A 5,956-nucleotide genomic window follows, 5' to 3' on the forward strand; every position below is an offset into this window, starting at 1 on the left:
TCAGTTCGGAAGCCCTTGACGAGTAATCAAAGCCTCCAGCTTAAAATTATCGCTCCTGGACAAAAAACTCATAAACATCGGCGGATTAATCCTCGCAATCGCCAACAGCGACGCCGGCAACGACCACATCCCGTCTCCACATATCATCCCCGCGGCCACCGCCGCCGCCGCAAACGCATCCGCATGCCGCTTATCCTTTCTCTCCCAAACAAGCAATATGACACTCCCACGCACATATCAATCGTAAAATAAGACCCCAAATAGAACGGCACCGCCATTCCCATCGCGTTCGGCACATATTCACAGAACCACCACTTCTTATATCTCGCCATTTCCCTCACGCCATTGATGACCATCGCAAAGAGAAAGAATCCGAAGCAGAAGCTAAGACAGTTCTTTGGAAGAGAAGATATCCCATTTACTCAAAGTAAAGCTATTCCACGATATACTTTGGCGTAAGGAGCTGGGTACTCTGAATTCTCGACGCCTAAAGGAAAAGCCTTGTAGAATAACCAGAAGACCGTTGGAGCTATAACGCAGCCCATCGCCGTGCATATTGCTTGACTGATGAACATGGATCGTGGAGATGCTAGAGTTAGATACCCTGTTTTGAAATCCTTCATGAGATCTGAAGCTGTGGAGACGACGCTCATCATGATTCCGCAGGCGGCGAGGCCGGCGAGAACTCCACCGTATTCTTTTCCTACCGATAGACCGAAGATGAAAATTGCCATTTTTCCGTAGCTGGAGGCGAGGGACCAGTCCGTTAAGCCGCACCCATGCGTTGCAGAAGGCGAGGAGAGGGGCGATGAGATAAGCGAAGAAGATGTGGTGAGGTTTCAGTTGGGGGAATATGTTGGGGACGGTGAAGATTGAAGAGATGGCGAGGAGAATGTAGCCGCCGGAAAGAATGAAGCTTGGGATTTCGTCTTTGAGGAAGACGTTGGTGCGGCGGCAGTCGTCGAAGGTCATGGCGGTGGATTCGTAAAGCGGTTGGTCAGAGAAGGGGGGGATTTGTTGCTTGGGACTTGGGAGGGTTGTGGAGTTTCGTGTAGATGTCGTTGGAGCAGCGGAACAGGAGGAAGATGAATTGGAAGAGGCCGTCGCCAAGGATCATGGCGATGGAGATGAAAACTTTGTAGCCGTTGAGGCCAAGCAGGCTGTTTTCTTCGAGATTGGAGTCGTACCATTGGCCTTTCTAGGTGGAGATGTAAGGCGACAGGATCCCCCATGAGATGATGGAGCCTAGGAGGAGGAGCTGTTGATCAGGTACGGGCATAGCATTCCGACGCCCACGTAGGTGGCGGAGAAGTCAAAGTAGAATCTGTGGAGTAGCCAGATAAAAAAAATTCAATTTTGTTTGATCCTAAAAGGAAAGAAAGATTGAGGCTTTTGTTTGGTGAGCTGTGCACCTGTTCTTGTAGGCTTGGAGGCCAAATGTAGGAAAACTGTTGAAGCCGCAGTCGCTGCCACCGCTGTAGAACCACTGAAAGAAAGACCAGATGAAGCTACTGGCCAGAGATTTGAAAAGAACAGAGACCTGTTTACTGGCGAGCTGGGCTCCCTGAGGTGTGTGGAAGCTGTTGATCAGGTGCGCTGTGGCTGTTCAACTTGGGTAAGTGAGCTTGTGAACAAGAATCATTATCTGACAATCAATCAAACATGGAAGAATGTTCATAACAGGAAGGATGTAGAAATGCTATATTCATTTGTTTCAGAAATTTTTGCGATGAAAAGAAGTTTCAGAGTTTCAAATGATACATACCTTACGAAGAGGAACAACGGAGAATAAACCAGCCCAAGTGGGGATCTTTGGTGTTCAAGTCATCGTTTGCTTCGATAAAATCGGCAGAAACTTGTTTGGACATGCCCAAGATGTAGCTTCCAAAGCCACCTGATGCAAATGTAAGGTTAAGAAATATACTATTAATAATGATACTAATACTTCTTATATGGATTAGTAATAGTTTCTTATATGAATTTTGATTTTCACAATTAAACAGAAATGATAAAAATGGAATATTTAATGATGTTTGTTGTGTGCTAACATATCTATGATGATGAAGATGATTATAACATTTTAGAATTGTATGAAAATTCAAAACATATGGTATAATAACATGGAGAAGATAGAACTCTATCCGCTGAAATTTAGGAAGGAGAAAATCATGGAGTCTAATTCAATTGAAATTGTTCCACCGGTATAAATTTGTGATTATAATGATTTGGCCTTTTGTAATTGGTGAATTTGAAATTGCAATGTAAATACTTAACCTATGTATGATGTCTCTTGTGGTGAAGAAATCATTATGTGCAGATGCCGAATGTCATCCAGAGATTAATCAGAATGCGTCACCTCACTCCTTTGTTGTGTACCGTGGCTCGGTATTGTGGCTCGGTACCGTTGACATGGCTGCACCTGATTCACCTCCAGACATAGAGCTACGTCCGGCCTCCACACAGAATAATCTCTCCTTGTCATGATAGTTGAAGGTGATATTAATGATGATGTTGATGGTTGACAACTATCTATTGATGATAGTCGAATGTCTAGGGTTGAGCATTGTCGAGCATCAATCGATGGTGAGTGTCTGCTGACTAGCCATATGGGATGTTGAAAGTTAGTCGTTGGAAGACTCCTAGCCTCAACCTCTAGGAATTCATTGATCTTTTCTTTGGATGACATTTTAAGTGTGCGATATCCATCTTCTTCTCCAATAATGGATCACAAGATTCAAATCTTTGAATTCAAGAAAATGAGTATGGCATTAGAGTATCACACGAAGGATGTAATTAATCAAAGAAGTTCGAGACCTAAGGATGTAATTAAACAAAGAAGTTTGAGATCATGGGAAATCTCCATCCCCATAGCTAATATGCCTCTATTGACTTCTACATTGGGTTGTTTTCTATCCTCTAGGATGGTGCATTCCCTTTTAGCGTGAGGCTATTTTGAAGCCATCAATGTATAAAATCATAATCCATTTATATATCGTAAAAGAGGTACTTTGATCATTTTTATCAAAATCTACCAAAAAATTTATCCAAGTTCATATTTCATTGTCCAAATTAATACCTTATTCGGCCTAGAAAGGATAAGATGATTCCAACCTTGAATTTCTCTAGGCCATCACATGCTTTATCAATTTGTTATGGTGGGTATTAGTGGCTCAACAATTACCTAATAATTATCGTCAATATAAAGTCTATGATCAATAAGCAGAATAAAATATCTTGAAACTTTCTAAAGCAATTTTTTAATATAAAATTTTTTTGAACTAAAAATCTCCTTTAAAAATCAGTAAGAAAGCTATCCCAATTCCCAAGTGAATCCTTAGTTGACATATCAAAATTTGATAATTGCTTTTACATAATTTCTTTTTTAGATAGAATTAGGTCAGCCAAAAAATGGTGATGAAGCATTGTAACTTACTATCAAAGCATTTCCGAAATTACATATACAAAACATTTCAAAAAAAAAAAAAAAAAAAAAAAAAAAAAAAAAAAAAAAAAAAAAAAAAAAAAAAAACTGCAATTGAAAGGTAGATCTAATTCTATCTTAAAAATTTCTAAAAAAATTATATTTTCCCTTTTATTTTGAGACGAAAATGAGAAGAAATTAAGAAGAAATATCAAGAGATTTAATTACCACTGAAAGCAATGCCAGAGCAAGGGCAAATTATTATGTCCGGATCCGGACATCAATTCAGACGCGCCACGTCATCAAAATACACCGGGTCTCAGTGTATTTGGGTGACATGGCATGTATGGATTGGATGTCCGGACGTCTGGTGACCAGATGTAATAATTCGCCCAAAGCAAGCCACAACACATGTCTGTATAACAGTATTCTCGTGCCGAGTAAATGGCTTCTTCAGAAATCCAAACTTGTCCAGAACTTTCGTCCATGACTTCACCAAAAAGAAACCCAACAAGCCTGCTGAGACATTATTTTCGGACTGCTGGAGCTTCGAGGTTCAAAAATAGGGGGGCAACTGATATGTCATCATGAAAATATCTTGATCGGGCACGAATCTCGGTGAAAAAATCAAGTTGGAAACTTCAAAAATCAAATTCGAGAGCACCTGAACCCCGATTTTAGCTAGCTTATAATCAAACTGAGCGTCTCGGAAATACGAACCCAACAACATCAAACTCAACTCGATCCGAGCCTAAATGAGCCCAAATCAAGCGCCCAAAGTGCTGTTAGAAAGCTCGTACCACAATTTGAGTTACCAAACTATCTCTGATTTTAACGAACTTATAGTAAAATCGAGCGGCTCGACGAGCCGAATCCAACGAGCCCAAGATTGCCAAATTCCGACATCACTAATGCCTTCAAATGTCCAACGAACGGTGCACGATCGAAGGATTCAATATTCGGATGTCCATTCAACCACTCTCTATTTGCCCCTGATTTCACACCTATTTACAAGCCATGCCACTCCAGAAAAATTATAATTAGAGCTCTCATTCTTTACAAGAGGACTCAAGCAAGAAGAAGAAGGGAAGAAGAAGAGAAGGGGAAGGAGAATCAGCTCCTCCTCGACCACCGCCGGAGTTCTTCCCGCCGCCTGAACACGCCGGGATTCTGCCGGGTATTCGGGAGAACGCCAGAATTCTGCATAACTTTGTAACTAAATTTCACTTCAAAAGAAACTCATTGTAAATCTGATCGTCCTAACTTGTGGGACGAATCTGCTTCTTGTAATTCACGCAACACTAGTGGAAATTTTCAACTGGGCGCGGCCCCGTGGTTTTTCCTCTTTTCAAGGTTTTCAACGTAAAAATCCTGGTGCTCATTTTCATTTCCTTTTTGTATGCTGAATATTCATACAACGCTCAGACGTAAAATTACAAACTCTACCGCCGCGTATATTCTAGCCCGCAACAAATATGAATACTAATAAAAAAAGCTTAAGAAATCCTATATAGCAATTTTTTATTTTCTTACTTCTAAAAAATAAAATATTTATTGCCATTAGTTGGTAGCATGCAAGATGTTAAGTGACATAGGATCTCAAACTATTCTTTTATAAACCTGCCAGTAATATAATAAAATAAAAAATGTATTTGATGTTAAGTGACATTATGATTCAGTTGTTTCGGCTCCATAATAATTAACAATATAATAAGACATCAGAGGATCCAGCAATCATAATTGTTAATTCTGATAACTGATTGACCTGCTTTTTTCATTTCAAGTTTGTGTTTGATTTAGGCTTATAGAAGTTGGTATGATTGACTAGCATCTAAATTTGATTTGACCATAATATATTTCTTTTGAATTTTACGTATCAATTTATGTATATTTGCAATTGCATCTACCATAATTATTCATCAATGGACTCAACGTTTCATTTCAAGTTGCTGCTTGAAATTCATATTTATTTATATTAATTGTATTTAAGTAAGAGCCAATTTTTTAAAATGTCAAATATTTTAATTGTGTTTCTATAAATACAATGAATTAATATATTTATTTGTATTATATTTTTAATCTATACCTATCCTAGAAATTAATAACATAATTCATTAATTAATAACTATTGAAATTTTGTAATTTTAATAATTCGTAATTTTAAAAATAAAATTTTAAAATATAAATCTTAATTAGGCGACAGGGATCAAAAGAATCATAGTCACGTGATGGCGGTCAAAAGATCATAATTAGACGACAAGGGTCAAAAGATTCATAGTCGGTGTGAGATAAAGGTTGGATAAAACCCAACAGTGGAAATTGGGTTGAGGTCCGATGGCGATGGTTAGGTGGAGGTCAAGAAGTGGCAATTAGGCAACAAGGGTTCACTGCAAGTGGTACTTGGGTGGAGCTCTGATATTCTTCAAAGCTCCAAGGTCTCTTGAGTAACTAGCTCATGGTCTAAGCCTCTTTCCAAAAAAATTCTCTTCATGTAGAGCGTAGATGCCTATTTATAAATTTTGTGGGTGGCATGAC

At 39.0% G+C, this 5,956-nt stretch overlaps 1 pseudogene; it reads right to left on the reverse strand.

Annotated features, from left to right (window-relative positions):
• Positions 1-1,793, reverse strand: LOC110106267 (annotated as a pseudogene).
• Between the last annotated feature and the right edge of the window lie 4,163 nt (positions 1,794-5,956).

The sequence above is a fragment of the Dendrobium catenatum genome, unplaced genomic scaffold (assembly GCF_001605985.2).
Source record: "Dendrobium catenatum unplaced genomic scaffold, ASM160598v2 fragScaff_scaffold_313, whole genome shotgun sequence".
In the NCBI taxonomy this organism is placed as follows: domain Eukaryota; kingdom Viridiplantae; phylum Streptophyta; class Magnoliopsida; order Asparagales; family Orchidaceae; genus Dendrobium; species Dendrobium catenatum.